The 9,186-nt window shown below is 25.6% G+C and overlaps 1 long non-coding RNA gene across 1 annotated transcript; it reads left to right on the top strand.

Annotated features, from left to right (window-relative positions):
* Positions 1–5,709: 5,709 nt before the first annotated feature.
* LOC121205034 (uncharacterized) lies at positions 5,710–6,629 on the top strand. The gene is made up of 2 exons (XR_005900188.1): positions 5,710–6,021; positions 6,364–6,629. It is a non-coding gene; the product is annotated as an uncharacterized lncRNA (long non-coding RNA).
* Positions 6,630–9,186: the final 2,557 nt, after the last annotated feature.

Raw genomic sequence — 9,186 nt, 5'->3', positions numbered from 1 at the left:
AAAATAAAAAAAACGAATTAAAATACACACAAAGGCAATAATCACATAATATTTAGATAATGACATTAACAAATAAGAGAATGAATTAAATGATAAAAAGGTATAATGCAAATCAAGATAAATAAGATGTAAACACATTTTAATGAATTAAATGATAAAAAGATATAAAGCAAATCAAGATAAATAAGATGTAAAAAAATTTTAGGATGATAAAAAATGAGTTTAAAATAAATAATAATAAAAATAATTTTAAAATTTATAATACACAAAGCAAATTTTAAGAAAAAAAGGATACCTATGAATAATCTTAAAATAGACAATATGTATATATATAAAAGTGCTAGATTAATAACACATATAAAAATTTAGAATAAATAATAAAACATTTTAAAATAAATAAAAGATGTTTAAAATAAAGTAACAATTTAAAACAAATAATAAAACATTAATAGTACATAAAAACAAGTTTAAAATAACATATAAAGCAAGTTTTAGAATAAGTAGTACGAGATAACTTGAAATAGTTAACACATAATTCAATTTAAAATACAACAAAATGATATATAGTAACCTCAAACGAATAGTTTATATAAAAGAAAACAATTTTAAAATAATGTATAGAAGCTCAAGATAAACAATATATGGAAAAAAGAACTTTAAAATAAAATATATATATATATGTATGAGAGTTTTGACATAAATAATATATATATAGAGAGAGAGAGAGAGACTTAGAATGAATAATGACAATAAATAGATTTTTTAGAAATAAATAAATGAATAAATAGATAAATAAATGAGCAAGTTAAACAAACTAATGACCTGATTAAAATTGGAACAAAATTTGAGTGCTGATTTACAAATAAAAAAGGGCCACTAGGGACTAAATCAAAACGAGCTTAAACTCGCGAGGACAAAATGGGACAATACCCCAAGTCATAATACGCTGCGTTTCATATGTCCAAGCCAAGGATCGAATTGGAAATAAAATAAAATAATTGGGCGAGATTTTAAAAAGGGAAAAAGAGCAAAATGGGACTAAATAAAGGGTTAGAAAAGGCGGAGGGACCAAAGTGGATATTTTCCCACTTAAAGGAAATGCGCGAACCCCTTGGAACGGGTCGGGTCATGCACAGGCCTACTTCAAACAACGCCGTTTCGGCGTAAGAAACCCATGTGCAAAACGGCACCGTTTTTTGCATTATTATTTAAGCTAGTTTTTTATTTTTTTATTTGCTTCCCCTTTTTTAAAAAAATTTCAGATAACACCCCCCATTTGCATTTCTTCTCTGCTAGGGTTTTATACCCTTCCTCTTTGAGCCGTCATCAAACCATCGTGAACCCGCCGTGGCTTCCACCATAAACGGTGGTCCAAAGCCTCATGAAATCGGGTTTTTGACCCTTTTGAAGGGCGATTCGATGGTGAAGCCTCCCCAGATCGAAGAAAACAGAGGAGAAAGAACCCCCCACCTTCTCCTTGCGTTGATTCCGACGACGGGAAAGAAAACTCCAGCGACGCAACCCCAGGTTTGGGTAAGTTTTCTTTCTTTCTCCTTTTATTTATATTTTTGTAAAAAAGGGGATTTAAAAAGTAGAAACATAAGTAAAAAAGGGAACCGAAAGAAAAAAAAGAACAAGAAAATGAGATTTAAAATCAACCTTTTGTTTTTGCTTTTTGATTCCTTAATCGTCTGTAACCTTACAATGTTTTTGTTTCTCGACTTATATAGGCAAAAATACACTTGATTTAACGTTATTACTATTGCCTATGTCCTTGTTATTTCTTTGCTTCGTTTCTACTTTCTGCTCCGTGGTCTTGTTTTGCTTCTTTTTTTGCTTTCTTTTGCAGGCTTACCATGGGTCAACGGGGTTGTAGGAGGCTGTTTTGGTGCAACAGGGCTAAATCTCGGGCGCCGTGCATGCTGAGGGCGCACATGGAGGGGGTACGACACACCCGAGGCAAGCAAAAAGGGAAACGGCACCTAGGGTTTCTTAGTTTAGTTGATGGTGTTTAATTTTTGGGTCAATCGAGCCTTGTAATGTTGAGCTTGTATCTGGATTAGATTTGTAAATGGACTGTCTAATTTTTTTTGGGGTTTTATTTTATTTTTTGTTTTTTTGTTCTTTGTTTATATGGGTCGGGCAAATTTGGGTACTTACAGTACCAAAAGAAGCATTTTATTTTTTTCTATACATTTTATTGATTTTTATTTTTTTATCATTTTTCACCACATGTCACACTGTGTTTACGACATGTGATGACTTTAATTTTAAAAAACTAGGGGTCATTAATTTTTTATGATTTTTTATAAAATTTTACATTTTTTTATTTTTTAATATTTTTATAAAAATATTAAACATTATTAATATTTTTATGTTTTATTAAAATTTAATAATTTTTCTAAATTTTTTTATTAAATTATTCTAAATTTATTTATTATTTTTTCTAAATTTTAATAGCACCAGGGTTTAATTGCTTTTCTTTGAAGAGATTTAAGGGTATTTTTGAAATTTCAAGTGCTCAAAAAAAGAAAGAAAGAACTTATTTATTTTTTAAAAAAAAATTGAGGAGGTTTTACACTTTTAAACCTTTTTTATTCCTATTTCCCTTTTCCCTTTCCCTTTCAATGTTTCAACATATTCTCCTCTTATATATTGTCATAGATAACAACTAGTTTGTATTTTCATGTGATGTAGATGTTGACTTTTATATTAAATTTATAATGTTTTTATAATATTAAAATTTTTAATGATTAATCAATTAAAAAGTATTATAATTACAAAATATTTTTAAAAATATTTAGATTGTGTTTAATAAACCATTGAAAATGAAAATTTTCAACATTTAATATTTTAAATGTGTTTGATAATTATTTCTAATTTTTACTTAATATAAAATGTTTAACATGAAATGTTGAATAATATAAGTAAATAAGTAGCTACTTATCACTTATTATAAAAAATATTAAGTTAAGTTAATTTTATTTTATTAAAAAATTAAAATAAATTATACTTTAAAAAGGGATAATCAAATTGACATATCTATCTTTCATCCAAAACTATTTGAATATTAATATTATATAAATATTTTAAAATTATTATTTACTTTTATAATATTAATATAATTTTTAGTACTAAATATTAATATTATATTAATAAGTTTAAAATTAAAAAATTAATAATATTTTAAAAATAAATATTTACTTTTATTAAAAAAATAATTATATTTACTACTTGTATTTAGTAATTTACCAAACAAATTTCTTATATAAATTCAATACTTATAAAATTTAGCAGGAAAAATTTAAAACTTAATTTTTTAACACTTAAATTTTCAGTTTATCAAACACACGCTTAATTAATTTAGAATCAATTTTATTTAATTTTAAAATATTTAATATTAAAAAATATATAAAAATTAATTATGATTTGAATATTAATATTATAATTTATAATTTAAGTATTATTATTAATAATTTCTTATAGGATACTTGTTTTTTTTTATATTGTTACATTAATTTATTTTAATGTCAAAATTGTTAATATTCAATTGTTTTAATTTTTTATTTATATTTGTCGAAACCATTTTTTTGAAGAACGGGGAATCGACTAGGGTTTTAAAACGAAAATGGAAAAAGGAGAGTCGCCGCAATCTTTTTTTACTGAGGTATGATCGGGTCACCTCGAAATGTGGTCATTTTTAATAAACAGTTTAATTTATCCAAATAACTATTTTGGTCTACGAAATCCAGAAAATGGGTTCGAGAGTCAGTTACACACGAGGAAGGATGAACACCCTCGATACTCCCAAAATTGGTACCTCGTTGGTTATTTAGTGTCTTTGTGTCGAATGTTTGAAAATTTGGAAGAATTTTAAAATACAATCCCTTTTTATTTAAAAGGCTTGAATAAATTGAAATGAAGTGTTGAAAGCTACTCCTGTCTCGAAGCAATAAAATGTCACGTCCAGTAAGTTAGGATACGACATCTAGAACCTTTAAGAACGAGCATGCTTTTTATTTAAAATTCAAAAGGATATTCGATTACTTAAAGTAAATGAGAAAAATCGAAACCCAGTAAGTTAGGGTACGATTTCTCGAATTTTCAAATACTGAATATTGCCTTTGTTTACAAAAATCTTATCTCGCGGTAACAAAATGTCATGTCCAGTAAACTAGGGCACAACACCTCAAATATCTGAGAATAAGTATTTCGTTCAAAACTCATATTAATTTTACAAGAGTATTCCATCGTTTAGGTTAAATGAGAAAAATCGAAACCCAGTAAGTTAGGGCACGATTCTCTCGAATCCCTAAATACGAAATATCGAATATTTTAAAAAACAAACTTAGTATGTCGAGTAAAAATTTAATCGAACTTGTAAAATGTAAAAGAACTAATGACGTGGTAATATGCTCAACAAGATTATAATAAAATACAATGATATAAATGACAATAATATGAACAAAGATATCAAAGTAAAAAAAGAACAAACTAATTAGAAAAAAGTATAAGTAAAATAAACAAATATAAGTTTTAAATAAAAGATTTGAAAATAAGAAAAAACAATATTAGAAAGAATATGAAAAATAAACAAATAAATAAGATACATAATACAATATTAAATTTGATGATTATAAAAGTAAAAGAAATAATAGATTAATAAAGAATAAGTATAAAATTTCAGTATAAAAAAAAGGGAAAGAATAATAAACAGTAGGTACAAAAGATAAAAATATAGTAAAAGCGATAATAATAATGATACTAAATAATAGTTGTAATAAAATAATAATAACAAATATAACAATAAAATGTAATAATATTGAAAATACTAATAGTAATAACATATTAATAATAATAAAAATATACAATAAAAATATGTAAATAATAATAGTAAATGGTAAAAAGAAAGTACCATAAAATAAAAATAAGTATAATAATAATAATAATAATAAGACAAATAATATAAAATAAATAATAGAACAATTCTAAACAAACAATACTTAAAGAAAAACAAGTTTAAAATAGATGCTATAAAAGCAATCTAAGTAAATGATATAAATTAATTTAAAATAATTATTATGCAACAAATGAGTAAATAAATAAATAAAGTAATATACCTAAAATATATAATAAAAAAAGACAAGTTAAAGTAATATATACAAAGTTTAAGACATAATATTTAAAAAAAAATTTTAAAAAGATTTGAAGATGAATGTATAAAAGGATAATATGTATATATATACGTTAAAAATGAATAGTGTATATATAAAAACTTGAAACAAATATAAAACAGTTTCTTAAAAAGGGGAATATATATATACATGTATAAATAAATAATATAACCAATTTTAAAATACCATGTGATATAAATTAAATTAAATAATATATAAAATCTAAAATAGATAATAAATAAAACAACGTATTAATATATAAACAGTTTAAAATAAAAGGGGTCAAGGGTTCAATTGAAATCAAAATAAAAATATGGGGTATTAATCCTCAATAACAAAAGGCCAATAAGAACCCACATGAAACGCGCTTAAACAGGCAGGGGTTCATAGGGAAAATATCCCACACCACTAAGCGCACAAGTCTCTTTGGCGAACCAAAAGACCGAATTGAATAGGAAAAAAAGTTAAGGGGTCAAATTTAAAAAAAAATAAAGAACTAAATTAAATGATCTAAGAAACACGGAAGGGCCAGGGGGTAAATATCCATTTAATGGAAATGCACAGGCCCCCTCCTTCCCAAACGCCGTTTGCTTCTCTTTTATAAACAAATTTTGCTTATTTTTTTACTTCACCCCTTTCCTTTTTCTTTTTAAAAAATTTACAGAGCCCACCTCCCCATTTTTTCTTCTTTTCCTCTGCTAGGTTTTCAAAGCCTAGCTTGCGTAGAAATAAAAAGAAGCAAAATAGGTTTTCAATTTTTCTCTGCTAGGGCAAAAGAGTTAGCCCATCCTTGCAGCTGCTCCGTTGTGTGCACACCAACGATGGCGGCCGGAAAAAAAAATCAACGGTAAGGGTATTCCCTCCCTTTTTCTTTTTGATTTTCGAATGTAATAATAAAAAGAAAAAAAAAAGATGAAAACAGAAATTGAAACCAAACTAAGAGCAAAAGATAACCTTTTGAAATTTTCGTTTTTGATTGATTTTCGTATATTTTTTGAATCCCCCCCATCTTTTTTACATCCGTTTTTCAGTGGCTTTATAGTCGAAAAATAACAATACAATATTATTCCTCGTTACTGTTTATGTCTAGGTTCTGCTCTCTGTATGCTCTTGTCCTTGCTACTGTTCTATCACTGTTTCTGCCTCTGTTATGGCTACTACTTTCGTTTCTTTTTTGCTCTCCTTGCAGGCTTTGAAGGAGGTAATGGGATGGAGCAGAGGAGTCAAGCCTCGGGACGAAGCGCAGGTGGTGCGCCCGAGGAGGAGCGGCGGTAGCTCTTAGGCTAAGGTTTCTTTTTTTTTTTTGCTGAAAGTAAAGTTATGGGCTTTTGTGCTAGGTTTAGTTTGGGTTTGGGTGAATTTTAAGATTGGGTTCAATTTCATCAATTGGGCCGGGCGAATTTGGACCTGTACAATATGTACTCTACTTTGATCAATGAATGTAATTAACTCTAATTATATTTGAAAAATATAAATTTATTAATGTGATAAATATTATTAATATGTGTTATTTTAAAACTATATTTTATGCTTAAAAATTTAATATTAATTTATTTTAATATAATAATTTAATTAAGTAAAATCTTAAAATAATGAGACAATCTTTTTTCCTTATAAATTTTGATATAATTTTGATATTAAATAAATTAAGTAAAAGGTAAGAAATAACTTAAAAAAATTAAAATATAAGAAATAAAAGAATAATTTACCTTAATTGTAAATAAATGCTTGAAATAGTAAGTAATATTTATCCAAAAATACAACTGCAACATAAGTATAACTATTTTTTTTAACCTCGTATTATTATAATATTTATAAATATGATTAAGTAAATTAATTGATAAAGTAGATTCAATTTATTTTGTTTAATTCATATGTGGATTCAGTTTTAGTTTTAGAAAGGACCAAATCCATTCATTGCTTTTCACATCTAGATTTGTTAGTAGATTGGGTTATCAGTTCAGGTTTGAAAGTCTATTTAAAAAATAAAAAAAATTGAATAAAAATATGAGATTCGAAAAATGAGCCTGAATAAAATTTAATGCTTGTTTTTTTTATATGAGTTGGCCTTGGGCAATATTTTTTTGGCTCAACCCTGACCCTATCTGACTCGAATATATTATATTCTAAAAATAATTATATTAATTATATGTGTTAAATAATAATTATATATATTTATAGCAAGTCACTAACCCAATAACAATTAAATTTAATTATTACCCAAAACCTAAAAAAATTTAACTAACTAAATAACTCAACCCAAAATATAAAATTTATAAATTACGTTTAATACAATAAAATATTCATTATATTTATTGTGTTTTTAATATAATAAAATATTTATTATATTTATGGTAGTGTTTTTAATATAAATATTTTTTAATGTGTTAGAAAACTTTTATTTTAGTCTTGTTTAGTACATTTAGTGTATTAAATATATATTTTTAAAAAATTAAATAAGTACTAATCTAAAAAAATCAATCAAATATGGGCGAGCTCGATAGGACCTGAGTTTATCTTCCTTAAATTGGGCTAAGCTTGGGCAAAAATGTAAGCCCATTTTTCAGGTCGGTTGAGCCCGAGCTTATAAAACTGATTTAGATACCTTGCATGGGCCTAACCCATGAACACCTCTAATTACACCCATCCTCCCGTTGTCAGAGCCTTCTCTTAAATCGATAATAATAAAATATATGTTACTCTACCCAACTTCAATATATATAGGGTAAATTATCTAGTTGGTCATCCAATTTTTAGAGCACTTTCATTTTAGTTACCTAAGTGCTAAATCTCTAACGGTAGTTAACTATATACACCACATCATGTTTGCACTTTCATTTTTGTCGCCAAACTTTTAGGTCGTTTTCATTTTGGTCACTCCAAAAATGTATTTTTTTAAGTATTGATTTGAGTAGAAAAAATCAAGAATTAAAGTGAAAATGTGGTAGAAACTAACAATAATATGCATAAATTATACTTGTTTATCCCATTGCTGAAAATTCTAAAACTGGGTTTTGAAATATAAATTTTTAAATATTAAGATTCAAAATTATAGTAGCAAATTGGTTGACATTATCAATGGATAAAAAAGGTTCAACCATTTATTTGATTTATTTTGATGTTTTGAAATTATTTTAAAAAATTATCAATGAAAATTAATGTCTTTAGTAGTTGTCTATGAAACCCAAATTTCTTTTGATTATATGATGTTGAATCTTCTATGCTAAGTTAAAAGTAAAGACAAATCCTTCCAATTAATTAAATTAATTAATTTTATCTTCCATTCCAAACAAAACTCATAATTTTTTTATCACTTCTTTACCAAAACGAAGAACAAACAATTAATTTAATTAATTGCAATTATATTATTTTGTTAAGGATAATCTAGAAACATAAAATAAAATTTTAAAAAGATGAAATTAACTAATTTTAATATTATAGTAACAAATCCGTTGACATTATTAATGGACAAAGGATTTTAAAAATTTTATTAAATATATTTTGATGTTTTGAAATTTAAAAATTTAATATTAAAAAAAATTAGAATTTCGGCAATAGGATAAAAAAGTACAATTTGATAATTTTTGTGTATTGTTTTAGTATCTATCGCCTTTTCACTTTAATCATTGATTTTTTTTTACTCTGATCAATACTTAAAAAAATATAATTTTGGTGACCAAAATGAAAATAACCGAAAAGTTGAGGGACCAAAATGAAAGTATAAACATGATGCAACGTGTACAGTTAATCGCCGTCAAAGATTTAACGCTTGGCTGACTAAAATGAAAACACCCTAAAACAAGATAAAATGCCCTAAAAGTTGTGTCAACATGTATATATGTGTATATATATATGCTACCTTTTAACATGTGATTGTTTTGAACACAAGAGTCATGATAGAAAATACCTCAACAATATAATAGGAATGTGACCGACATGAGAAAAAGACCAAAATATGATATAAACGAGGGTAAACAAATAGGAATACATGGATTTGGTTAATCGTTTTACA

This window comes from Gossypium hirsutum, chromosome A01 (genome assembly GCF_007990345.1).
Source record: "Gossypium hirsutum isolate 1008001.06 chromosome A01, Gossypium_hirsutum_v2.1, whole genome shotgun sequence".
Lineage (NCBI taxonomy): Eukaryota > Viridiplantae > Streptophyta > Magnoliopsida > Malvales > Malvaceae > Gossypium > Gossypium hirsutum.
Note: the sequence above shows the minus strand (reverse complement) of the source record. Positions and strands in the feature narration are given on the sequence as shown.